Source organism: Nerophis lumbriciformis, linkage group LG09 (genome assembly GCF_033978685.3).
Source record: "Nerophis lumbriciformis linkage group LG09, RoL_Nlum_v2.1, whole genome shotgun sequence".
NCBI lineage: Eukaryota > Metazoa > Chordata > Actinopteri > Syngnathiformes > Syngnathidae > Nerophis > Nerophis lumbriciformis.
Genome location: NC_084556.2, coordinates 40312732 through 40339972, shown reverse-complemented (window position 1 = coordinate 40339972; position 27241 = coordinate 40312732). Strand labels below are relative to the sequence as shown.

Genomic DNA, 27241 nt, shown 5'->3' with positions numbered 1-27241 from the left:
AAGCCTTGGGAACAATCCGCAATGGAACGAGCCACTTGGCGCTCCTCCATCCACAAAGGCGCCAAGATGTGCGAAGCAAACAGGACCACCACCGCAGAAAAGAAAAGGCAAGCCCGAAAATCCCGTGCCATCAACCCTCCTGGAGACGTCCCACTCGTCCCATGTCCCTTTTGTACCTGAACCTCCCGTGCCAGGATTGGCCTCGTCATCCATCTGCACATGTACAGACTGAGTCAGTCCCAGAAACCCTAGGATGACTAGAGTGGACCTCGTCGACCCGATGGACGGACAAGAAGAAGATCACCCCCGTCTTTTATTCTTGCTACGTCAACAAATTGTGCAAAAGTTTCTAATGAGTTTAAACCTATGTCACTATCAGCTCTCACTGAAAAAGGCTCCTGTAAAAAGGCAGATGTTGAACCTTTGTTAAAAAAGACCAGTCTTGACCCTTCTGTCTTGTCCAACTATCGGCCTATTTCTAAGCTCCCATTTGTATCAAAGATTATAGAGAAAAGTGTTTTTACGCAGATACAGCCTTTTTTAAATGACAGTGGCATTTTAGATACTTTTCAGTCAGGTTGCAGAGCGTTCCACAGCACCAAGTCTGCACTCTTAAAGGTTTTTAAAGGCCTACTGAAATGCGATTTTCTTATTTAAACGGGGATAGCAGGTCTATTCTATGTGTCATATTTGATCATTTTGCGATATTGCCATATTTTTGCTAAAAGGATTTAGTAGAGAACATCGACGATAAAGTTTGCAACTTTTGGTCGCTGATAAAAAAGCCTTGCCTGTACCAGAAGTAGCAGACGATTTGCGCGTGACGTCACAGGTTGTGGAGCTCCTCACATCTGCACATTGTTTACAATCATGGCCACCAGCAGCGAGAGCGATTCGGACCGAGAAAGCGACGATTTCCCCATTAATTTGAGCAAGGATGAAAGATTTGTGGATGAGGAAAGTGAGAGTGAAGGACTAGAGGGCAGTGGGAGCGATTCAGATACGGAAGATGCTGTGAGAGGCGGGTGGAACCTGATATTCAGCTGGGAATGAATAAAACAGTAAATAAACACAAGATTTATACATACTCTATTAGCCACAACACAACCAGGCTTATATTTAATATGACACAAATTAATCCTGCATAACAAACACCTCCCCCCTCCCGTCCATATAACCCGCCAATACAACTCAAACACCTGCACAACACACTCAATCCCACAGCCCAAAGTACCGTTCACCTCCCCAAAGTTCATACAGCACATATATTTCCCCAAAGTCCCCAAACTTACGTACGTGACATGCACATAGCGGCACGCACGTGCGGGCAAGCGATCAAATGTTTGGAAGCCACAGCTGCATGCGTACTCACGGTACCGTGTCTGCGTATCCAACTCAAAGTCCTCCTGGTAAGAGTCTCTGTTGTCCCAGTTCTCCACAGGCCAATGGTAAAGCTTGACTGTCATCTTCCAGGAATGTAAACAATGAAACACCGGCTGTGTTATCCGGCACACCAGTCAGGGGGTGCATTCTACGGCGGGGGTGCGTTATCCAGCACAACACCTGCCGCAATACACCATCTCCCACCTACAGCTTTCTTCTTTGCTGTCTCCATTGTTCATTGAACAAATTGCAAAAGATTCACCAACACAGATGTCCAGAATACTCTGGAATTTTGCGATGAAAACAGACGACTTAATAGCTGGCCACCATGCTGTCCCAAAATGTCCTCCACAATCCGTGACGTCACGCGCAGACGTCATCATACCGAGATGTTTTCAGCAGGATATTTCGCGCAAAATTTAAAATTGCACTTTAGTAAGCTAACCCGGCCATATTGGCATGTGTTGCAATGTTAAGATTTCTTCATTGATATATAAACTATCAGACTGCGTGGTCGGTAGTAGTGGGTTTCAGTAGGCCTTTAAGGACTTGTTTTAAATGACTGCTTCTGGCAGTTCAGCCATTTTATTGCTTTTAGACCTGACTGCTGCTTTTGACACAGTTGACCACACAAAACTTTTATCTCGTTTGGAAGACTATGTAGGTGTCAGGGTGACTGCTCTGAAGTGGTTCAGGTGTTACTAGTCAGGGAGAAGTGTCTGTATAAGATTGGGGCACTCAACTTCATCCTTGACCGTGGAGTCCCCCAAGGATCAATTCTTGGGCCCATCCTGTTTGCACTTTATATCACTCCCCTTGGTGCAATATTCAGAATGCATGGCATCTTTTATAATTTTGATGCAGATGACTGCCAAATATATTTGCCAATTCCAAAAAATGATCGTAAATCCCCCGGCATTAAATGACGTCAAGGCCTGGTTGGCGCAGAATTTTTTTAAAGCTAAACAAGGAAAAAACTGAAGTTGTGCTGCTGGGCAAAAGTGACCCTCTGCTTGACCTTGACTTTCTTAAGACCTCTGTACGTCCCACAGACACCAGCCTTGGAGTCAGTATAGACCATGGTTTTAAACAATTTGAACAGGTCATGCACTCTTTTATCTCATCACGTCTGGACTACTGTAATGCACTTTAGACTGGAATAAGTCAAAATGCACTGTCACACTTACAGTTAGTCCAGAACTCTGTGGCACATTTTTTAAGGGAACCAAAAAAAGGGAATACTTCACCCCGATTATCGCTTCTCCGCTGTTCATTTTAGAATCAATTTAGAAAAAAACACTGCTTGTTTTTAAATCTTTGAATGGACTGGCCCCAAAGTACATCACAGACCTCATCCAAATTTATGATCCAGCTCAGGCGTTGAGGTCTGAGGGCCAGTTCCAACAGTTCCAACTTGTGGGGCCTAAATCGAGGCTTAAAACTAGGGGAGACAGGGCCTTTTCTGTTGTTAGCCCTAAACTGTGCAATGTTCTGCCCCCTCATGTCAGAATGGCCCCCACAGTTGAATGTTTTAAGTCTTGTCTTAAAACCCACTTTTATTCTCTGGCTTTTATATCGAGTCTTGTGGTCCTCTTGTGTCTTTTATTGTTTTATTTTATTCTATTGATTTGTTTTTTTTTATTGTTTTATTCTATTTTATTGATGTCTTTTATGATTTTATTCTATTTTTTTTACTTGTTTCATTTTAAATGCTTGTGATCTGATTACTTTTTATTGTTTCTTTTTTATGTGCAGCACTCTGGAGACAGTTTATTTTGTTAATAGTGTTACATAAATAAAGGGGATTGGATTGGATTGTATATGTATGTACAATTTAGTTATTTATTATTGTTTTTTATTTAAGTACCTTATACATAAAGTATTTATTTTTATCAATATTTTTACATTACCTTTGTACTGTACTTGGTTTTTCATTGTTATATTACCACTTTTACTATTTTATTCATAATATTTCCGTATTTTTTAATTGGCTGATTTGCTCATTTTATATGGATCTACTTTACGTGTTTTTGCACCTTTTATTGAAGGTAAGATTTTTACTCTTTGTTGATGGCAAGCCATAACTATACGGCTTTTTTCTTTTTATTACATTTACCGTAGTGCACATTATTTGTTAACAAGAGGTCACATTTTTGGAGCATTTTTTTTTTTTTTTAAGAGGCGTGAGGGTTATTTTGTCAAGGGGGGATGTTGCGTGCACCCTGTTTGAAGGGAGGCTTCTACAAGAGTTTAAGGATGGGGGTTAGCGGTTACTTGTATGTTTTTCTTTTCTTTGTATCAGTCAAGTGTATTTTGTAGTTCTGCCACTAATTTGCATTTTTGCATACTTTGATACTTTCGACTTTTTGCTCTGACTCTACTTAATCTAACAGTGACATTCTATGGGTGTGGTATTAGGTTTACTAGTTTTTACTGTAAAGGGTTTAACAACCCTATAAAACAAGATATTACACCATCTCCATCATTTAGGCACATATGTTATATTTTTGTAAGAGACTCATCTAACTGATCACTTGAAATTGAGGAGAGGATGGGAATGACAGACTTATCATTCTTCATTTATGGGCAAATCGAGTGGTGCTGCTATTTTGTAGGAGTGTAACGAATAATTGATATATCAATATTAAAAGTATATTCCTTAAATTCAACTACATTGATCTGTGCTCAGCAAGTTTGCATTCCGGAAGATAGGTATCAATCTAATCTAGGAAATCAATCTAGTATATCGATACTAGAAAAAGGAAGACATTGGCTATAAGAACAAAACAAGAATGGCGGATAGCTACGGTGGCTGACACAACGCATATCTTTACTAGACAACTTGTACTTTACCTCTCAAAATCCATACATTTATAAGGAAGACTTTCTCTACAAGCAGAACTTGATGTTCTTACGACCATTCAAGAACCCAGTTCTTTGAACATGGCTATAAAGCTAGGCAAACTATTGTCTCATCAACTACGCCATATATCAGCATCCGATTATATCACACAACGTATTCAAATATAATCACTGAAGATTTGGAGATTGTTGTGTATTTAATAATTCCTATATGCCCATCTGCTCAATGTTCTACTCCTGGGCTAGCTAATTTTTTTTGCCAATCTGGCCATCCCAATGGTTGATCAGTCTGCTGTGGTAGAATTAGAAAGACCAGTCAATGTTGCAGAATGAATGTTGCAGTGTTGTCCCTACAAATTGGTGAATCCCCGGGACCAGATGGCTATCTTGCCAAATTTTTCAAAACTTTTTGGCATTAGCTGGCGCCCATTTTATTGGAAATGTACAATGAATTGTTTGAATCACGGCAGGGTTATCCTCTGAGTCCATTGCTTTTTGCGCTTATCATTGAGCCTCTGCCAATAGCACTTCATACTAATCCACTTATTACGGGCATATATAAACACAATGTGCATGAAAGTTTATCTCTATGCAAATGACCTCTCCATCTCAGTCCCAGCTGATTGAGTACTCTTCAACCTTTTGGACTTAGGTAAAAGTGAAATATTTTCTATAAATTCTGCTGCAAAGAACAATCCTCTGGACAATTTGCCCTTTAAAATTGCCTTGCAAAATTTAATTTGGGTGTCCAGGTCATACATGTTTGCAGAGTTTTGCAAAGCCAACTTTGCTCCACTGTTATCCAGAATCCAGGGAGACTTCAATTGTTGGTCCTTACATAACTTTTTGTTGGTCCTTACTTAACTTATCTACCGTGGCTCGTGTCAATTTTTCGATTTTTCTATCAGTTCCGGTGCATACCCTTTTTTCTCTATCGGTCCTTCTTTTCTAAATATAGTTAGATTGATTTGGAATAAAAAGACCTACAGGTTACCTAAACAATACTTGTAAAGACCCAAATTGTTGGGAAGATTGGAGCTACCAAATTGTAGGTTTTATTCCTGGGCCAACGGCATTAGAAGTATTGGCTGCGATATGAAGCGGTTGATCCTTCCCTGTTTTAGCTGGTTTATGTAGGCAAACTCGGCTAAACAAGTATCTCCTAAGGCTCTGGTTCACTCTCCCATTCACTCATCTACTTTAATTTTTACGAAAAATAAAATCGTAAAAACCTCATTCAGGATTTTGGTTCAGTTTAAGCGCTATTTTGGCTTACAGACCATTTCCAGTCTTTCACCCATAACTGCTAATCATGCTTTCCCTCCTCCTCTTGTCGATAATGCTTTTTTAAGATAGTAAAGTCTGGGGATCAACAACATTAGAGATGTATACGCTGACAACACGTGTGTCTCTTTACAGCAACTTAGTATTACATTTTTACACCCTAAGCAACATTTTTTAAATATTTGCAGAGCACAGTTTTGTTCATAAGACTTTTCAGATTTACCGACTAGCACAGCTTTAGATGTGTTTCTGACAACACACCCAACTTTAAAATGATTAATTACATGAATTTATAACCAAATAATTCCTTTACACCCAGAGTCTTGGAATTCAATGTAGTCACTTTGGGAGGGGTATTTAAGATTGATTCTACCTGAGATAGTTGGATAGAGATCATAAGTAAAGTTCATAATTCCTCTATTTGTGCCAGACATAGTCTTATTCAATGCAAGCTAATACATGTTACTCACTATACAAAGGTCCAACTAGCTAAAATGTATGATGTGACCGGTGTCAACAGTCTCAGGCTTTACATATGTTTTGGCTCTGCCCATCCCTAAGCAGTAATTGGACAGAAATATTTAATACTATGTGGTAATTATTGAAAAGATCAAGTCCCCCGGTCATTTTCCTTCAACAAATCCAAAAAATATATATCTTTTTAGAATTTACTACTTTGTTGGCCAGAAGACTCATTTTTGTTGCATTCTGCCATGATGATAGTTTCTTGATCCCAAAATGCGGAGGACAGTAGGAAGCGCGCAGGTAATGTGATTCTTTAATTACGAGAATAAGGAAAAAATAAAAAAGAGGGTCTGCCCTTGGGAAAGTGCACGAGAAGGTTAAGGCAAATTTAACATAGGATAATAACATGAAGATAAATAGATAGATAGATGGATAGATAGATAAATAGATAGATAGATAGATAGATAGATAGATAGATAGATAAATAGATAGATAGATAGATAGATAGATAGATTGATTGATTGATAGATAGATAGATAGGTCTTTATTGTCATTGCACAAGTACAACGAAACTTTGTTTTCAGCACAATAACTTAAATAGTAGCACAAAGCTAACATAAGAAACACTCACCAAAGGCGATCAAAAAACCCATCACAAGTGTGCGGCGAGACAGGTATATAAGGGGACGTGATTAGACTTAACAGCAGGTGGGAACACTAACCAATGAGCAGCGACCGGTGTGTACAATCAGCGCTCCTCGCAACAAGAAAGTAAACAAAGAAGGCACAGCGCGTCGGGAACAGACCTTTATACTAAACATAGGGAAGAATAATAATTGTGACAGGTCATGACAAATTTCAGAAAGCATTCAGTGCTTCCCTTAAAGTACCCGTACTGAACTGTGTTTCGTTTTATCTGTTAAATCATCCATCCATCCATCCATTTTCTACCGCTTGTCCCTATCAGGGGCATCATCCATCCATCCATCCATTTTCTACCGCTTGTCCCTATCAGGGGCGCGGGGGCTGCTGGAGCCTGTCTCAGCTGCATTTGTACATCCAATCTGCAAAGTATGTGAAAGTATTGTCTAAACTTCCACAAATGCCACAATTTCAGATGGCCATTTTGAATACTCCGCTCCAATTTTCGTACATTCAGAATGACGTTCTGCTGACATCATGGTGGGAACTCGACTGTATTCCAAGAACCATTAATAAATAGCTACTAAATAAATCCGAAGTGACTCACAAGTTACTCAATACTCAGGAAGTTTTTTCCTACGTACTCTTACTCAAGTAATTAATTTATTGACTACTTTTACTTGAGTCATATTATCCTAAAGTAATTTTTGGGTACCCTACCCACCTCTGCATGTTTTGGAGTGCACGAGTTGCTGGAATCATTTGTTTTTTTCTTTGTGTTACTAATCAGATGGCAGCATGTACTGTATGTGTAGTACTGATCATATGCGTGTGCGTTGTGAGGCAAGGTATGATTTCCGAGCTAACGGCATGGGCCAAAAAAAAAGGAATCCACTGTTAAATGTGGAATATCATATATATTGACATACATGTAACTGAATTGGCATCACCTTGAGGAGAACAAACGTTTGTCTGTGGAAATCATGTGTGCATCTGTTCACCCCTACCCGAAGTAAACAATGTTGACATGACAACTTGAAACACTGGCAAAGTCTGCAAACAAACTACGAAGCTAATGTAAGCCAGGACAACACATACATCTGCAACACATCTCATCTGCTTATTTTGTTGCAGACAACACCACATATGCAACATAAATGTGCAGAGATTTAGCATGTCAGCTGCCATTCATACTTAGGGTTGGGAATCATTTACATGACTGTTTCCTAACCATAGGGTTAGGGTTAGGGTTAGGGTTAGGGTTAGGGTTAGGGTTAGGGTTAGGGTACCATTGTTGGGCCGTGAGATTCCCCTGCGTACTTTTTTCCACCATGCGTGGCAGTAATGACAATATCAAACAAACAGAAGAAGTATGGATTAAAATCCTAAAAGTTTCTTAAGCGGAAAAATTATGACCAAAGTGGTAAAGCTGTATTTTCATTTGCAGTTTAATTTTATTGACAGTTTAGTTAAGAAACATATTAATTAATAATTTGGTTTATTTATTGTAGTACAGCTTTTGTTAGTTACTCTTGAGCCCCCCTTCTTATACAGTATATTTGGTTACTATTTATTTTTCTAATAAGCCTGACTTAAGACTAAGGTTTATGTGTTAAATAAATAATAATATGGGGAACTTACGGTATGGTCCACTTTGATCAGTTCATTTCCACAGCAAACTTTTCATATTCACTTTTTAACCCTATAATTTTAAGTAATTTGTAGTACAGTGAGGTAATATTATTTTGTACTTTGTGTGAGACTTTGGAACAACTCTAATCTTGTCGAACGCGAAAATATCGGCCGAGAAGGATCCCGTCACGTCCCAAAGATGGAGATTAGCTCGATGCTAGCGGAGCTGCGTGCTTCTCTTGCAGAGAAAAACTTTGTTCGACTCTTTGGCTTCAGCCCTGGACATGCTTCATACGATTGTTTCAGACCACAGCCAGCGTATTAGCTGTTTAGAAACAACAGCCAGTGGGATGGAACAACTTATTCAGCAGCTCTAAGGCGCCCGCTGTGCTGCACGTAAGCAAAGTGCGTTCTTTCAAGCAAAAGTAAACGACCTGGAGGGGCGAAGTAAAAGGCAAAATGTTTGATTTATTGGATTGCCTGAAACGTACTCAACCGTCTGTGTTTTTTGCCAATTTACTGGTCTATGTTTTTGGCAAGGAAACGCTGACTTCGCCACCCGAGATTGATAGGGCGCATCGTAGCCTCGCCCCTAAGCTGGCCGCGGGCGGGTGCCCTCGGCTTGTCAAACCTTGTTTCCATCGCCATAAAGTTAAGGACCTGGTTATCCACGACGCTCGCAAGAGGAGAGAACTTACTTACAACGGCCACAAAATCTGCTTTTATGATGACTACACCGCAGATGTTTTAGAACTATGTTCAAAACATCCATGAATGAACTCTACAAACAAGGATGTTGACCGGGTCTACTTGACCCTGTTAGGCTGCACATCACCATGCCATGCAGGGAGAGGAGGTGTCTCCTGTCGACCTCAGAGGCTGACAAATTCGTCCAAATTCGGAACATTCAGTAAGGAGATGTTTCAGCTATGCTGCACTTTTTTGGTACTACACTATCCCAACCCATCTTGTCATTGGAGGTGATTTTAATTACTGCCTTAATCCGTCCATAGACCAGTCTTCTACTAGAACCCCTCACCCTTTAAAATCAGCCTGAATCATCTAGACCTTATTGGAGAGGTATGGCCTTTCAGACGCCTGGCGTTTACTTAACCCAAATGCCAAGCAGTTTTTCTTTTTCTCTTCTGTACACAGTACCCTCTCTCGAATAGACTTATCTCTCATTGACAATAGACTAATACCTTCTCTCTGCTTCTGCTCTTATGGTCAAATAGTTATTCCTGGTCATGCAACAGTTGTTGTCAACAACTCCCTCTCAGGCAGGCCAATGTCCCGCTTTCCCTGGCGCTTCAGTCCTCGTTTGCTCTGTGAGTCAGATTTTATTACTTCCATATTTGACAGTATTGACTTGTTCACCTCAACCAACATGAGTGAAGAAGTTTCTGCATCAACAACTTTGGAGGCATGCAAGGCTTATTTTTGTGGGCAGGTAATTTTCTATTCTGCCGACAAGAGAAAGATTGATAATGAAAATAGAGGTTACAGAGTTGCAGTATCACCTGATGCTGATCCTCTGCTATGCTGTAACTATTGCCCTATCTCTTTAGTTTGTGCCGATGTGAAACTCCCAGCTAAGATTTTTGCCGTTTGCCTGGAAACCATTGTGTCCTCTATTATCTCAACAGACCAAACTGGGTTTATCAGGGAAAAACAGTCATTTCACAATGTCAGGGGTCTTCTGAATATTTTATATTCCACTTTGACATCTTGTGTCCCGGAGGTTGCCATCACAATGAATACTGAGAAGGCGTTTGAGCGAAAGGAATGGAATTATCTATTTTTTAGACAAAAAAAAGTTGGCTTTGGTCAGAAATTTCTATCATGGGTCAAGCTTCTGTATACAGCCTCTCTTGCTAGAGTCCAAACTACCAATGACTGTTCGGAATATTTCCCTCTTTCTTGTGGAACTCGCCAGGGCTGCCCACTAGGGCTGCGAATCTTTGGGTGTCCCACGATTCGATTCAATATCGTTTCTTGGGGTCACGATTAGATTATAAATCGATTTTTTTCGATTCAACTCGATTCTCGATTCAAAAACCATATTTTTCTGATTCAAAACGATTCTCTATTCATTCAATACATAGGATTTCAGCAGGATCTACCCCAGTCTGCTGATATGCAAGCAGAGTAGTAGATTTTTGTAAAAAACTTTTATAATTGTAAAGGACAATGTTTTATCAACTGATTGCAATAATGTAAACACACACATGTAAATCCAAGACAACAATATGGTGTCTGATATATTCATGCTTGCACAAATTTTAACTAGAACAAAACGTTTTAACGTCTGACTGAATTTGACACTCAGTTACTACTCTCTCAGTTACCAGAACAATTAAATACAGTAATACAACTCCTGTGACTGTAACACCAATAGAATACAATTGGTAGGCTCGGCTAGCTGCCAGTCTGTCCCAGAACTTGCCCAAATTTTACCATAAATTATACAAAAATACTTTGACTGTTCATTATGAACTACTTCTTTGTGTAAAACAACAAAATCAATGATTCATAAATCAAATGAGTTTAGGCTAGCTGCCTTTATATTTCTGAGAACATGCCACTTCCAAAAATAAAATTACACAAATACTAGTTGGTTATGTCTCTTTTCTTCTTAACAAAACACATAAGCAGTAATAAAATGTCTGCTAGCTACTCTGCTAGCTTTAGTCACAGCCCCACTTTTAGCTTTGTCTCTCTGTAAAGTATAACATTCCGAGCGTGATGGGATGTCATACCGTGGCTCAATAGTTTTGATCATGAACCTGAAGCCTTTTCTCTCCACTGCGCTGTATGGTCGCAGGTATGTTGCAATGAAACAAGCGATGGATCTGGTTATCTTCTTTGCCCGTTCAGAACTTTGTGATCATTTTGTAAACTGGTGAAGTGTGCGTTGATCGGCTGCCGGTGTTTTAGTGGATGATCCTTTTCCTCTGATAACTCTGGGTTATGTCTGTCCAAGTGAGCGCGGGGATTTGAAGTATTCCCAAAATACTTAACTTTAGCGTTGCAAAGTCTGCACATTTCATGAGTCATGTCAAGCCCTTTCTTGCCACGGTAAAATCCAAAGTGTCTCCAAACGTTTGCTTTCAAAGTCCGCAGAGGCGGTTGTATTTCTTCTTTAGGCTGGTCGGTGTCTTTGTCTTCTACCTGCATTTTAGCGGCAACACAACAACACTACACTCCCCCTTGTAGCTAGCCACCAGGTATATCACTATAAAAGTGGGTGACATTGTTATCACAAGGAAAGATGAGGTCACCTGCCTAGGTTCCATTCTAGAGGCTAATCTTTCCTGTGATAAAATGGCAACCAAGGTAATCAAAAAGGTCAACCAACGAACGAGATTTCTCTACAGAATCTCCTCTCTGGTCAACAAAAGCACCATGAGGATTCTAGCGGGAACTCTCGTTCAACGCTTTTTCGATTACGCATGCACCTCCTGGTACCCTAGCACCTCCAAATCCCTCAAATCTAGACTCCAAACATCCCAGAACAAGCTAGTCAGATTACTTCTAGACCTCCACCCCAGATCACACCTCACTCCTACTCACTTCTCCAAAGTGGGCTGGCTCAGGGTGGAGGACAGAGTAAAACAACTTGCACTGAGCCTAGTCTATAAAATCCGCTACACCTCCCTGATACCGAAGTACATGTCAAACTACTTCCTTAACCGCCATAACCACAACACCAGGGGGAGCTCCACTAACCACGTTAAACCCAGATTCCGAACTAACAAAGGTCTTAACTCATTCTCCTTCTATGCCACATCAATATGGAATGCGCTCCCAACAGGTGTAAAAGAAAGGGCATCTCTATTCTCCTTCAAAACCGCACTAAAAGAACACCTCCAGGCAACTTCAACCCTAAACTAACACCCTCCCTTTCACATAATACCTCTTCGGATTGTAAATAATCAAATGTAAATAATCAAATGTAGACACTTTTTCTTATACTTTCTGATCTCTCTCTCTATGTCCACTACTTGCTGTACATATCCTACCAAGTCAGTCCTACACTGTTTCAATATCCATTTCTCTGATGATGCAATTGTTGATGCTGATTGTTGATGACTAAAGTGTTGATACCAACCAAACCTACCCCCCCCCCCCCTCCCCCTCCATATCCCACACCTCAGAATGTAAATAATTCAATGTATATACTCTGATGATTATCTTGTGTGATGACTGTATTATGATGTTAGTATATATTTGATAGTATATATCTGTATCATGAGTCAATTTAAGTGGACCCCGACTTAAACAAGTTGAAAAACTTATTGGGGTGTTACCATTTAGTGGTCAATTGTACGGAATATGTACTGTACTGTGCAATCTACTAATACAAGTTTCAATCAATCAAAAAAGCCACGCTGCTTAATGCGCAATACCTAGGGTAGCCCAGAAGGCACATACACATTGCCGGCAGTGGGGGAAGAAAATCGATTTTTGAAAAATGAGAATCGATACTGAATCGTACAACGTGAGAAAGGCGATTTGAATGCCTGGTATTTTGAGAGGAGGACATGTGCATAAGCTGTCACTGTATGCAGATGCCCTCTTATTGTTCATGTCTGACCCTGATGAATCTATTCCTCCACTGATGACACTACTGGACACGTTCAGGAAGTTATTAGGTTATAAGCTAAACATCCAAAAAAGTTAAGTTATGCCTGTCAATGCCGGAGCTACAACATATGCCCTCTCGGACCTTCCCTTCAAAGTCTCTATGGATAAATTGGAATACTTAGGCATCTGCGTTACCAGAAAGTGTTTGGCTTTAGTAGACCACAACTTTTTGCTACTAAGTAGGATGAATGAGGATTTTCTGCGCAGTTTTTTTATTCCCTTGCTTCTCGCTGGAAGAATTAATTGCATCAAAATGAATATTTTCCCCATATCTTTGTATCTCTTTCAATGCTCTATTTATCCCAAAACAAATTTTCCATGATCATGACTGCTCGATCTCAAAGTTTATTTGGAACAAAAAGACTCCCAGAATTCGGAAAAGCACTTTACAGTCCCTCAGGGACTTAGGCGCTCAGGGACTTAGGCGGTTATATATAAACCGGTACTATATTAGCAACCAACCACCACCATGGCTGCAGATTGAGGAGGGCTCCTGCAACAAAGCTGTCACCTTCAGCTTATTCTGACGATGGAATTGTCAAAAAAATGTATCTTAAATTTTGGGCTCAATTTAAAAGACGTTTTGGACTTCACTCTTTCCCTCTCTTGTCTCCAATTAAATTTCATCCTTTATTGTGGCCCTCTGTTAGTGATGTGGTCTTTGTAGCCTGAGAGGTTGCCGAGATTCGATCCCTTAGTGATCTTCACATTAATGAAACATTTGCAACCTTCGACCATTCAACCCACAAATTCATAGAAAGGAGTTTTACCAAAATTTGCAAATTAAAGACTTTGTCCAAAAGCACTTCCCTGGTTTCCACAATATTCCACCTGCAACCCTGACAAACTGTCGATTTAAGCTTAATCCATATTCCAAGGGCAATATCTCTAAAACACAGACATCAGTTCATGCCTCAAGGTTAACTGATGATTTGCGTGCAACATGGTCTTCGGCACTTGACAAAGAAATAGAGGAAGATATCTCGGAGCAGGTTTTGAAACAAGTCCACTCCTCCTTCATCTGTGCTAGACACAGGGTCATACAATGCATGGTAGTACAAAGAGTCCACTGGTCGAAAAGCAAACTGGCTCGCATTTTCCCTGGACTGGATCCAATTTGCGATAGGTGTCATCGAGGGATAGCCATTCTTACCCATTTGTTTTGGACCTGCCCTGCCCTGGCCCAATCTTGGAAATATGTGTTTCTTTGACTTTCAGCTGTCACCTAAATTCATATTAGTCCCTCACCCATAGTGGCGTTATTCGGCGTGGTACCTCCAAACATTTCATTGCCGACCCATTTAGCTTTTCTGAGCTTGCTTGCAAGGAGGGCCGCCTTAATCTCTGGAAGAATCCCAGCTCCCCCTCCCGCTCAACTTGGAGTAGAGATGCTCTGTCCTTCAGGAAGTTGGAAAAGATAAGGCACTGCCTTTGAGTTTTGATGCAAAGTTTGCCAAAATATGGCACTCATTTCAGGAACATGTTGATCCCCTGAAACTGGATGCTGCCCTTGCTGTTTTTGGTTCAATTGCTAAACGCTTCAAGCCATGATTGTGACACACACTAATTTCATTCTATTATTACTTTATTTGTATTTTTTATTTTTTTAAATAAAAAAAAAATAGAAATGTATTCTTATTTTTTTGTACTGTGTGTGTGGGTGTGTGTGTGTGTGTGTGGGTGTGTGTGTGTGTATGTGTTCTGGCAATGCTTAGTTAATGGGGACATCGCTCTGTTTACACAGTCACCTTTAGGGGACCTCTGACGGTATGGGGACAAAAAAACAGGTCCCCTGAAAGGAAACCTTTTTAAATGATAGTCAGATCCATTCTGAAGATGCCTAAAATATTTTTAAGCTTTGGCCCATAAAACATGTTTACTGGTTAGTTTGAGTGTGATTACATTTGCACAGCAGCCCTCTCATCGGGTTGTAGCTGGTGCATTTAAGTGGTGAAACTTCCTATAAGAGGACAGCTGTAGTGCTGTATTCTGAGGATCAAGTCATATTTAATTTGAACTTTTGTGTGAATTATGCAAAATTATTTAAATTTGGTCCCCATGAACCATATTAACTCTTTTTCCCCAGGGTCCCCAGTAAGAATGATCAGCACATTACTTCATCAATCCAGAGATTTAAAGATGTGTATGAGCTAATTTTTTTTATGCCTCCACATCCTGTAGAAAGGGTGGTCCCCACAAGTGATGATCAAAAACTTGGTCCCCATTCCAAATGATAACCAGTATGTGTGTGTGTGTGTGTGTGTGTGTGTAGACATATATGTTTATCTATCTATGTTTTTTTTTTCATAATATTTTACTTTGTTCATATATATTTATTTTTCTTCTATCCATCCATCCATCCATTTTCTACCGCTTATTCCCTTTGGGGTCGCGGGGGGCGCTGGAGCCTATCTCAGCTACAATCGGACGGAAGGCGGGGTACACCCTGGACAAGTCGCCACCTCATCACAGATAGACAGACAACATTCACACTCACATCCACACACTAGGGCCAATTTAGTGTTGCCAATCAACTTATCCCCAGGTGCATGTCTTTGGAGGTGGGAGGAAGCCGGAGTACCCGGAGGGAACCCACGCAGTCACGGGGAGAACATGCAAACTCCACACAGAAAGATCCCGAGCCCGGGATTGAACCCAAGACTACTCAGGACCTTCATATTGTGAGGCAGATGCACTAACCCCTCTGCCACCGTGAAGCCCCCTCTGCCACCGTGAAGCCCAAATACAAATATTTTTCTTCTAATCATTGATATATGTCTTATTGAAATAGGTTTTGTCTTTTGTTGTTTGTCTCGTTCCTCCTGTTTTGTGTGGTGTTTCATGAGCCTTTGCGTCGACAACATTTCAATGTATACTGCTATATACTGTTGTAAAAAAATGGGAAATCTTAAATAATAGCGTACACATATATATATATATATATATATATATATATATATATATATATATATATATATATATATATATATATAAAACAAATAATAATATTTGTTAATATTTTACAAATATACTATTTGCCATTAACACATGGTTTCACATCATTTGAAAAGGTGGTAGGTTGGATTAAATTATTGTTATAGACTATAATCAATATCCATCCATCCATCCATTTTCTACCGCCTATCAATATATTATTATATTTTATAATCAAGAGTACGCTTACTAAAAAAGAGTAAGCTTACTAATTCAGTGTTAATATTAGAATAGAATAGATAGAATAGAAAATACTTGATTGATCCCTGGGGGAAAGCACCACAGTTCACTCACAATAAACAATAAACACTTAGGTATTTTTTTTTACATGTGAATAATATAAATACAGTCTATTATACAGCATTATTCACATGTGAATAATATAAACACAGTCTATTATACAGCATTATTCACATATGAATAATATAAATACAGTCTATTATACAGCATTATTCACATGTGAATAATATAATATATTAGGGTGTGCCCAGGGTCCCTCTGTAATGGAAAAAGTTGGGCCCCGAGGTCAAAAAGGTTAAGAACCCCAGGATTACAAAACATCCGATAGTGGTGCCTGAACCACCAATACTTATAAAAAAAAAAAAAAAAAAAAAAAAAATTATACGGAAGTTGATAGTATCAGTATAGCATTTTAAATATTTCAATAATATGATTCAAAAATTATGATTCAGGTGATTTATGGTAACTAAATCATAAATTCTAAAAACAACAATTAAATAAAACCATAAAAAAATTCATCACAGCAAAACCAGCAGCAAAACAGAACACAGAGAATGTGCAAAACATATATTGCAAGGTTTTATGATATTTTGCATACATTGCGCACCAGTCAAGCAGAAATGAATGATTAATACACAATTGTATCATATATATTTGCAATGTCAAGGAGGTTCACTTTCATGCATGTAACTTCAAGCGCTTTTTGTAGGACTTTTAAAGGTGAGATACAATGTTTCCACCTATGCATTTTAGCTCGATGCTGACAGTGGTCTGTGCAAGTGGATAAACCAGCGTGAAGCGGAACACCATCAACACAATAGAACTCTGGTATTAGGTAACTGTACCTAATTTTTGCCCCATTATGGTACATCTTAAAAATGATTAATTTAGTGGCCCAAAATGAGCACCAGTATCTATAGTTATTTGGCCTGGTTGTAAGTATTTACATTAGCACTGGTGCCATTATGGTTTTGAGTATCCTCATCTATACTTTCTGGCAGGGGTCCATTGAAAAAAAAATGAATAGATTGCAGTGACGTGCAGTCAGGGGAGGCAGGTGAGGCGGGGCCTCACGTGCCATCATGGAAAGAAAAAATAATTAAAAGAAAAAAAAAAAAATTAAATTGTTATACGTATCCAGTGATTATACTATAAAGTTATTTTCCATTTAACTTCACCAGTTTTAGATTGTTTTTATTCAAAATCGCTGAATTTTCACATTTGCCGTTCAAATACTGAGAAGAGACTTGCGGTGAGTCAGCAGCCAGTTGAGCCTCACCATGGATTGCGCAATGACTCGGCTAACTGCTGGCCTGCTGTGCAGTGAGACCGTATTGCTATATGAATTATATTATACATTTCCATAGTTTAGTTAGCTGAGGTATATAATGTACAGTGTATTTTGTCAACAACTGTATGTGTGTAACGTATTTCTTGTGCTGAGCAATCATAAAACGGCTGCGAAGACGCACTGGCTGAGGCTCGCAGTAATCGCGCCTCATGGTGGTAGAGGGCGCTAGTGATCCCAGCGATCATTTTTGCAACTACTCAGCTGCAGATTAAGTGACAACAAGCAGCAGCAGTTAGCGATTGTTTATTTTTTCCTCTCGCCTGGACTATTAACATGGAGGATTACATATCTAAAATAAAACAGTTTTCTAAACTGGACTTTCAATCAAAGCAGGAGGTAATAATTAAAGGAAGATCTCCATCAAGACAGAGAGACTTTTAAAACTGAAGAAAGATAAGGAAGACTTCTATAAACAAGTTATCGATGCTGTTGTTCAGAAGAAGCAGCGCATGGACTTCATTTATAAGTAAAGGTAAGACCATAATAACATTTTTTTTTAAATTAAATTAAATTATTTTTTAATAAAAGTTAAAGTAAAAGTTAAGGTAAAGTACCAATGATTGTCACACACACACTAGGTGTGGTGAAATGTGTCCTCTGCATTTGACCCATCCCCTTGATCACCCCCTGGGAGGTAAGGGGAGCAGTGGGCAGCAGCGGCGTCGCGCCCGGGAATCATTTTTGGTGATTTAACCCCCAATTCCAACCCTTGATGCTGAGTGCCAAGCAGGGAAGAATGCTGGTATGAGCTTTTAAACATAACCCGTTAACTGCTGCTAATCAAATGGTGAATAAGATACTCTTTAGGGTTCATATGTTTGTAAATCTGACTGTGATGAAGTCAGTGCCTCACCAGCCATCAACCTCACCGCACGTCACTGATAGATTGCTTTTAGTTTTCAATTTTAAATATGTATAAGAGGGTGTCTCGAGGGAAATTGGACTTGGCGCGTGTAGCTTTGACCAGTTCGCTTGACCAGAGAGTCTCCTTCTTTTCTCACCTCTGGCAACGTCTTGGCCCTACAGCAGAGCCCAAGCTGACCCCGTTGGGTCGGATTAGACAACCTTACTTAACTGTTGTGTTTATCTGAATGTTTGAGTCTTTGAAGATGGAAAAAAGTCACAAATGAGATGTGTTTATTCGTGGGGCTCACCATTAGCTGTGCTCTTGTCAGCAAACAGTTCATGTAGCACACATGCTAGCATACAAAAAACACATGTTGCCCATATTGTTGACTGATTGCATCAGATTCGGTTATAAAATCTGTTATTATGATTTTGAATCGATTCAACATTTTCAACAGTTCACAAATCTCTTAATCTGCAGGGGTAAATGTGTTGGAGCGTAAATTAATGTTTAAGATGGACAAACACTTTTCAAGTATAAACATACACAGAGAATGTCTGCAACTTGGGGACGACAGAGCAAACAGGGAACAATAAGGAAGCCTTTCTTTCTGTAATTATAATTAATTAGTGCTATCATTGGTTATAATTCATTAAAAAGGAAAGCAATTTAACAGTGAGCTCTTTGTACGTGCTTTTATTGCCATTTAGTGGCTACTTTTAAGTCTGTGGTATTAAATCAGCATAAACAAATATTATTACAGTATTTGTTTTTAATTGTTCTTTTTTTAATCCTGTGCTTTTCAGAGTTAATATCACAAGGAACAGTTAAAATGTTGATAACAAATTTATACAATCACAAGTTGATTCAACGTTATTGAAAAATAATAACCCTCAAACATTACAACTGTTACGACTTTCGGAAAAAGCAAATTCAGACATTTTAGGCAGCAAAATCCCAGAGGGACTGATATATATATATATATATATACATATATATATATATATATATATATATATATATTTATATATATATATATATATGTATATAATGCTGATGCATACAGAATAATGTGATGTATTTTAGCTGAAAAATATAACACCATGCAATGTATTTTACTTGTATACTCTGATCCAGTTACTAAACACTTTGAAAATATATATAATGGGGGTTTACTTTATTTGTTGAATCAAAAGATACTGAAATTCCACGACATAGTGAATTTGCAAACAGCTAAAATTATACACAAAGCAAACTATAACCTGCTACCCAAGAATATACAACAATTATTCTCAAAAAAAGAGGAGAAATATAATCTTAGAGAAAAATGTAATTAAAAACATTTGTATGCACGTACAACACTTAAGACCTTCAGTATATCAGTATGTGGAATTAAATTATGGAATGGATTAAGCAAAGCAATCAAACAATGTACTAATATGATCCACTTCAAGAAACTCTTCAAACTTAAAGTGTTTACAAAGTACAAAGAAGAAGAACCATGATAAACATTCTGAATTTATTTCATCCATTCATTCATTCTCAAAATAATCTTACTCATCTCACCATATGAAATGTAACTTACTTCACCGAGTATTATTTATTTATTTATTTTTATTGTGATTACTTATGCAGTATATTGTGAATAAATTGAGAACAGGAAGTGAACAAAAGTTTTAGCAACTCTTATGTAAAAGAAAAGGGGTAGGATTAGATAAGCTCTGCTTTTCCTACTCCTTTTCGAACATGTTGAAAAGAGAAACTGGAAATTGTGATGTATCATGTTGTACGCATGCATGTTCCAAATAAACTCAAACTCAAACTCAAACTCTAAATGTAATTGTTGTTATTGTGGACAAATAACTTAATCTTTAGTTCTGAAGCCATTTGTCATGTAAATTGCAGTCCCGCTTGAGGGGTCCTTTTTCTTTTTGGGAATCCTGAGGCTAAAACTGTCGACACTGGTAGTTTTACGTTTATAGTAGGCTTAAGCCTCGGTGGTTCTTGTGATGTTAAGTTAAAGTACCACTGATAGTCACACACACACACTAGGTGTGGTGAAATTACCCTCTGCATTTGACCCATCACCTTGTTCCACCCCCTTTGGAGGTGAGGGGAGCAATGAGCAGCAGCGGTGGCCGCGCTCGGGAATCATATTGGCGATTTAGCCCCCAATTCATGAGCATGCAGTCACCTACAATCCATAGTAATTAAGAATGACTTGTAACTTGACAACTTAATAACAACTTCCTTCCATGCTGGACTGCAGCAAGTTTAGTGTCTCTTTGTCAGCATGAACATCATTTTTTTTGACATAATCACACATTGGATGGACCAACAATCACAAACATTTGAACGTCCACGGAACCCCAAGGCCATCTCTGACGATATAATTGTAGATTTATACAAGGTATGAAAGTGTATGGTAGGTATTTCAGTGGCGGGCTGTGCCTTTCTCACCTAGGCCTTCAGTCACGTCCTACTTAGTCCGACTTCACCTCTCAAAATAGCTTAATTTATGTCACCACGGCTGGAGATACTATACAGAAACACACTTCCACACTACTAAGTATTGAATCCCCTCAACAGTGTACAAAAGGGGTCTATTTTTTGGCGCATTTAACATTCAATAAACCCGCTGTCAAAATTAAAAGAATTGCATAAAACAAACGAAACATGAAAAAATAAATAAATAACACATTTTAACTCACAATTTGTAGGACCCATTCGACGCCGTATAAGCCAGTGTTACCGCTCGTAGTCGGTGAAAGTGGCGGGCAAAACCATTTTGCCGCCGGTGTTGTGCCAAAATGTGATTGCCTGCCAAAAATTAATTAATTCATTCATTCATTTTTATTTATCTCCTTCATTGATGTGCATCTTTGATCGATAGACAATTATACCACAATTACTCAATTATGCATTTACACACCAATGCCTGAGAAGGAGCAGGATGAAGAAAAATCTTATATTTTCCTGCCCCCTTCAACATAATACATAGTCTTACTTAATGATATCATATAAACCAACAATTACATCCAAATATAACGAAAACAAACAAACATACAAAAAAACACAACAAGTGCAAAACTTCATGAAGTACAAACCAAACAAAAAAAGACAAAAGTAATATACACCTCACGGGATGATACAAAACAAATACAAAACCAGGCAAAAAATAAGTAAAATAATAAATATAAAGCAAAATGTAAACACTTATGGCTGTCCATATGATCTTATTGTTCTGTCTTTATATATTTTTTTCAATTGGAATATATTTTTACAAAATGGATTTCCTTCGCGGGAGCGCGCACCGCTCACTAAACCTGCATTGCTTGGCTTCGTCTGTCCACAGCGGATTACTAGATGAGTTTTCTGTAGCTTTTTATGGCTCGTATTGGTTCCGGTGCCACTTCCTGTTTTCGCAACTTGTGATTGGAATTGTCCGTTCACTTACAGTGCACAGACGCATTGTAGATTCTGAAGGCTCCGGGCAGACTTGGTGCAGCATGGCAACATAAGCTAGCTGAATTCTGATTGGATACAAACTCTAAACTAAAAACCACAGCATTGGAAGGAGCATAATATGACATGAAGAGAATATGAAGACTTTTAGATATTTAGGGAAAGTAAATAAAAAAATACTTTTATCTTTAATTATGATCATGATTTCTGGTTATGTTAGGCCAGCAGAGAAGGCCTCGCTGGCCCTGACGGCACACAACTGGGATATTTTTAAACAATGACATATTCCAAGATCATCAGTTCAAATAATTCTACATAATTACACGTCATTTGGATGTGTCATTACTTTGCCAAGGTGCGGAAGAAGAACCATGTTGTTGTTGTTTTTCCAGTTTTGTTCAATATATTGTTTCTTTAAACTATGTTTTATACGGCGCTGTTAGCTTGTGCAGAAGTATCTAAAGCAGTGGTTCTTAACCTTGTTGGAGGTACCGAACCCCACCAGTTTCATATGCGCATTCACCGAACCCTTCTTTAGTGAAAAATAAAAATAAAAATTTTTCAAATTCAAGACAAAGTTACATGTTTTTGGTAACACTTTAGTATGGGGAACATATTCTAAGTAACAAAGACTTAATTTAGAGCTATTTGGTTAGGGTTAGGGTTAGGGTTAGAGGGTCAGGGTTAGAGGGTTAGGGTTATAATAAGGCCATGCCGAATAAGGCATTAATAAGTACTTAATAATGACTAGTTAAGAGCCAATATGTTACTATTAATTTGCATGTTTATAAGCAACTAATTAATGGTGAATATGTTCCCCATACCAAAGTGTTACCATGTTTTATTACTGGTGCACAAAATGAACCGTGCATGAACATCACCTTGTTCAAAGAACAAAACCAACACAGTGCATAAACTCACAACAAATTACACACCTGCAATTCAGTCTGACTTCTGCTGTTGCCGTATCCATTATACACAGATAGGGAGAATTTTTTATTTACACGATGAGTCGGGTGTGTCTTGACCTCTGCCGAACCCCTGAGCCCGACTCACCGAACCCCTAGGATTCGATCGAACCCAGGTTAAGAACCACTGATCTAAAGTTTTAGCTTTGTTTAGAAGAAAAATCTATCAGTATACTACTATTGCGTACTATACTCTGCAGCATACTGCATAGTTCTATATTGTATAGTAAACAGCACGTTGCAGGTGCTTGTCTGGATACACAGATGTCTCCATCCTTCAAAGACTCACTGATGCTTGCAATAAACACACTTGACAAATATATGCATGGTTTAGAAACAGATGTTTGTTGACTACCTGTGCATGCATGTGCATGTAACAGTATTTATTTGACAAACTATACAAAATATGAATTTTAACACAACGATAAGAGGTTGAATAGGATGTTAGTCACATGATCACTTATTAAATAGGAGGGATTGGGGGAGTGAGTTGAGACATGCTACCATCTAGCAGTATAAAATAGAACTGCAACCATTAAAAATAACCCACTTTAACATTTTTAGCATCAAAACATTCAAGCGTTGCTTCTCTTTAAAGGCCAGCATTGTTGTATTTAGACGTTTTAGGTGCTTTGCAAAAAAAAAAAAAAAAAAAAAAAAAAAGGTTGATTTGTTTTTGGCATATTAACATTCTTGAAATCCGAGCTGTCAGCTTTTAATACACTGCATGCTCTCTTTAAGTTGAAGTGGAATGATAATAGTTTTGTGTGACACCTAGAGGCCACATTAATGAATTAAGTTAAGGTCACGAGCCATGACCCAGTAAGTTGAATGAAGCGGACACGTTTGATACTGGACACTTTCTAATACACTTCTGCCTTGAAGACTTAGTACGTGCAAGTAATATGCAACTATTTGATACTTGTTTATATTGACAAATGTGCTGTTTTAGACTGCAATATTCTTCAATGAAGGACACTGAGGGCCTTATTTACTAAGATTCAAATACCACGTGCTAAACAGTATGTGCGATCTATAAAATTGTGTGTACTATTAGCGGGTGCGTTGCATGTGACCTACTAACATTGGACATATTTAAATTAGTTTTGTTTTTTTTAGCCATCATATCTGCTTTTTATTTGATTTGATTTTAACTGTGGTTGGGTGGGGTCAAGATAATTATCTGTCTGTTAATAACTGTACAATTACAGTTTCAATTACAGATTTTCTTTGTCCTCTAGATGACGTGGGCCGAGCCACGAGGCACCTGAACGCCTCATCAAGTGCTGCTTTCAAGTGCCGGAAGAAGCTGAACCGAACTCTTTTGCCCCATGGAACACTGAGTAGGCACCTTACTGGGTGCTATGGGTTACATTGACATGTCTCTAGGGGGCGCCGCAAGGATGAGAGGGGGAAAAAACAGATCAAGTCAGAATATGTTTGTTGGATGTGCGCCCTCTACAGGCAAGGCTGCCATACTGCGCACTTGAAGTGGATACAACCAAACTGAGTAGTTGGGGTGTAACTGGAAGTGTAAGAGTAAAACAAGTACATTGCAAAAAGCTGAAGTGAATTAATTGACTCATAATGTTTATATCCAACTTGGAGAAAGCAAACCCACCAGGTTTGAGTAAATAACGGTTGAGAAAGAGCCTTAGATGGACATTTGCATGTGGACTGGAATTAGCTCTCTCACGAGAAGGAGCCATAAAACCAGGCAAAAGTTATAGCTCTATCCTGGCGAGGAGATTCCATGTTTATCTTAAACGTCAAACCTACAAGTTATGGTATACATCTGTTGTTTTCCAGTCACCACCCACGAACACTTGCGCTGTTCTGACCTGGCACCAGTGTTGGGTTAGTTACTGAAAACCAGTAACTAGTGACAGTTACTAGTTACTTTATTTCAAAAGTAACTCAGTTACTAACTCAGTTACTTACACCAAAAAGTAATGTGTTACTGTGAAAAGTAACTATTTAGTTACTTCTTTTTTTCTTCTTCTTTTTTTAAAGCTCCCATTAAGCCTTCATTTCAGTACTGTTATTGCACTGGAGAATAATACAATCTGTTGATCAGCGCTAGGAATTTTCAAAATGGGGTCCCAGGGACCCCATCAACTCATTAAAATGGGGTCCTACAGTAAATTTTTGGGGTCCCATTTTTTTGTAAGCGTTTTGAAAAAACAAACGTATGCATTATCCTGTTGTATCTCACATTCTATATTGTGTTTTGGAAAAAGGTTGTCATAAACGATACTTAATTCATTTAAAAACATAATAAAAAAAGAAAACATATTTGTATACATATGTAAATGTATTCAGTTATAAACATTCATTCACTTTCTCCTGTCCTTCATGGATCTGAACTTTACCGCTGCTGGTAGTTTTTTCTATGTTTTTATTTAATAAGTTGTAGGTGTATTTATGTCAGTATAAAAGTGTAAAAATGGTTTTGCTTAGGTCATGAAATGATGATAATGGTGTGCCAAGGCATACATATATTTTATATTTAACGCTTAAATCTCTGGAGTCTACATCAACTTCAGATCTATCCCTCATTTCAAAATGTTTTAGTTTTTTTATATGTTGTTTTTTTGTTTGTTTGTTTTCCGCCCTTTTTTGTCAAACAAAACTATGTTTTTAATGGCATACACACAAAATATGCAAAATCTTCCACCAAAAATATTTTTCAAAGTGGAATATTAGATGTGAAGTAATCGAAACCTTTGATAGGTCAATAATTCATAATAACATTGATTTTGATTCAATATTATGTTTTGAGCAATGACAGTTTGAAAGAAATTGATTAACGTGGACCCCTTCTTAAACAAGTTGAAAAACGTATTCGGGTGTTACCATTTAGTGGTCAATTGTACGGAATATGTACTGTTCTGTGCAATCTACTAATAAATGTCTCAATCAATCAATCCACTCCCTCGCTCTCTCGCTTTCTCTGTCTCTGCCCCTCCCTCACGAATGTTGCTGTGTACACCTTCACAATTTGTTTTGTTTTCAACCCCTTCTTAACCCTGGACGTACATTGAAAATACACGCAACCCTAACTCAAAATGCCGGACATTTCAGCCATTTAAGAAACCCCGCCTGGACAGCCCCGCAAAAGAAGAGATGTCCGGGGAAAAGAGGACGCATGGTCAGTCTAGAATATCTCCATGTTAAGAAACTCGGTTTCAGCTCCACCATGATGTCTTGTTAGTAAACACAGACACGCCCCCTTCCCTCCCCACACCCACACCCAGACACACACACAGCACCTTTTCTCTTGTCCCCGCCTGAAGGACGACACTGCAACTCTTCAATAAAACTCATTTAGATCTTCTGTTTTTAGCCGATACTACATAAAAAATAACGTAAAATAACCCAGTAATGCATCATGTAGTAACGGTAACTGAGTTACTGAATATAAAAAATAACGCGTTAGACTACAAGTTACCGCCGAAACTAACGGTGTTACAGTAACGCGTTACTTTGTAACGCGTTAGTCCCAACACTGCTTAGTACACACCCAGACAGAGAAAGAAGGAATACATAACTGATGGTTTGGCTTCTCCAGGCCAGGACTTCTTCATATTTGACCTGACATCCTCCCAGGAACTGCAGTCCTGTGTAATGATGCTCGCTTGTAATAAAGGCTTTATTTATTTAAAGCAACTTTTGGTTCAATACAGCGTCTTCGACGTCTCTTTTGATCCAGCTGCACAGCCTTGTTGCCCTTCTGCCCGGGAGAGGGCAACAAGACCAGAATACACTTCAAAGCAATTGCTTAAAAAACACATTTTATTCTTGATATTGTATAACATTGACTATATCGCAGGACAACATTTATTTCACGATGGAAATGTTAAGTAACTGAATTGTGAGTTTTAAGAGTCCTGATAGAACATTTTCACCAATACGGTAACAATGTTGGAGTCTTGAGTAATGGCGGATATGATACCAGCACGGATTGGAGAAGATACTTTTATTATTTTGTAGTGTGGCATGTTAGAAAAGGGTTGATGATGGTAGGTATGAAAAACATTAACCTATATTAGTCTGTAATGGACTTGTATTGTTTTTTGGCGACGCCTAGTGGCCACAATAATTCATAATAATGCACTAAGTTTGAGTTCAAACCCCGGCCGAGTCATACCAAAGACTATAAAAATGGGACCCATTACCTCCCTGCTTGGCACTCAGCATCAAGGGTTGGAATTGGGGGTTGAATCACCAAAAATGATTCCCGGGCGTGGCCACCGCTGCTGCTCGCTGCTCCCCTCACCTTAATACCTATGTTTAGCTTGTGTGCTTAGCTGTTGTGTAGCTGCTTGCTCATTGTAGCCTATAGCCTACCATGATTGCCTTTTTCAAATGTTCTTGTAATCAGACCATATTTTCGGTATATTAGATGGAATCTTAACGAAAATATAGTCTGATTACAAGAACATTTGAAAAAGTATATGA

General features: G+C 38.6%; 1 long non-coding RNA gene across 1 annotated transcript in view; it reads left to right on the top strand.

Moving 5' to 3' along the window:
- Positions 1–26946, top strand: part of LOC133608028 (uncharacterized) — a 160159-nt gene extending 133213 nt beyond the window's left edge. The window contains exon 4 of the long non-coding RNA XR_009815482.2: positions 24022–26946. This is a non-coding gene — a long non-coding RNA (uncharacterized lncRNA). The remainder of the gene's footprint in view (positions 1–24021) is intronic.
- Positions 26947–27241: the final 295 nt, after the last annotated feature.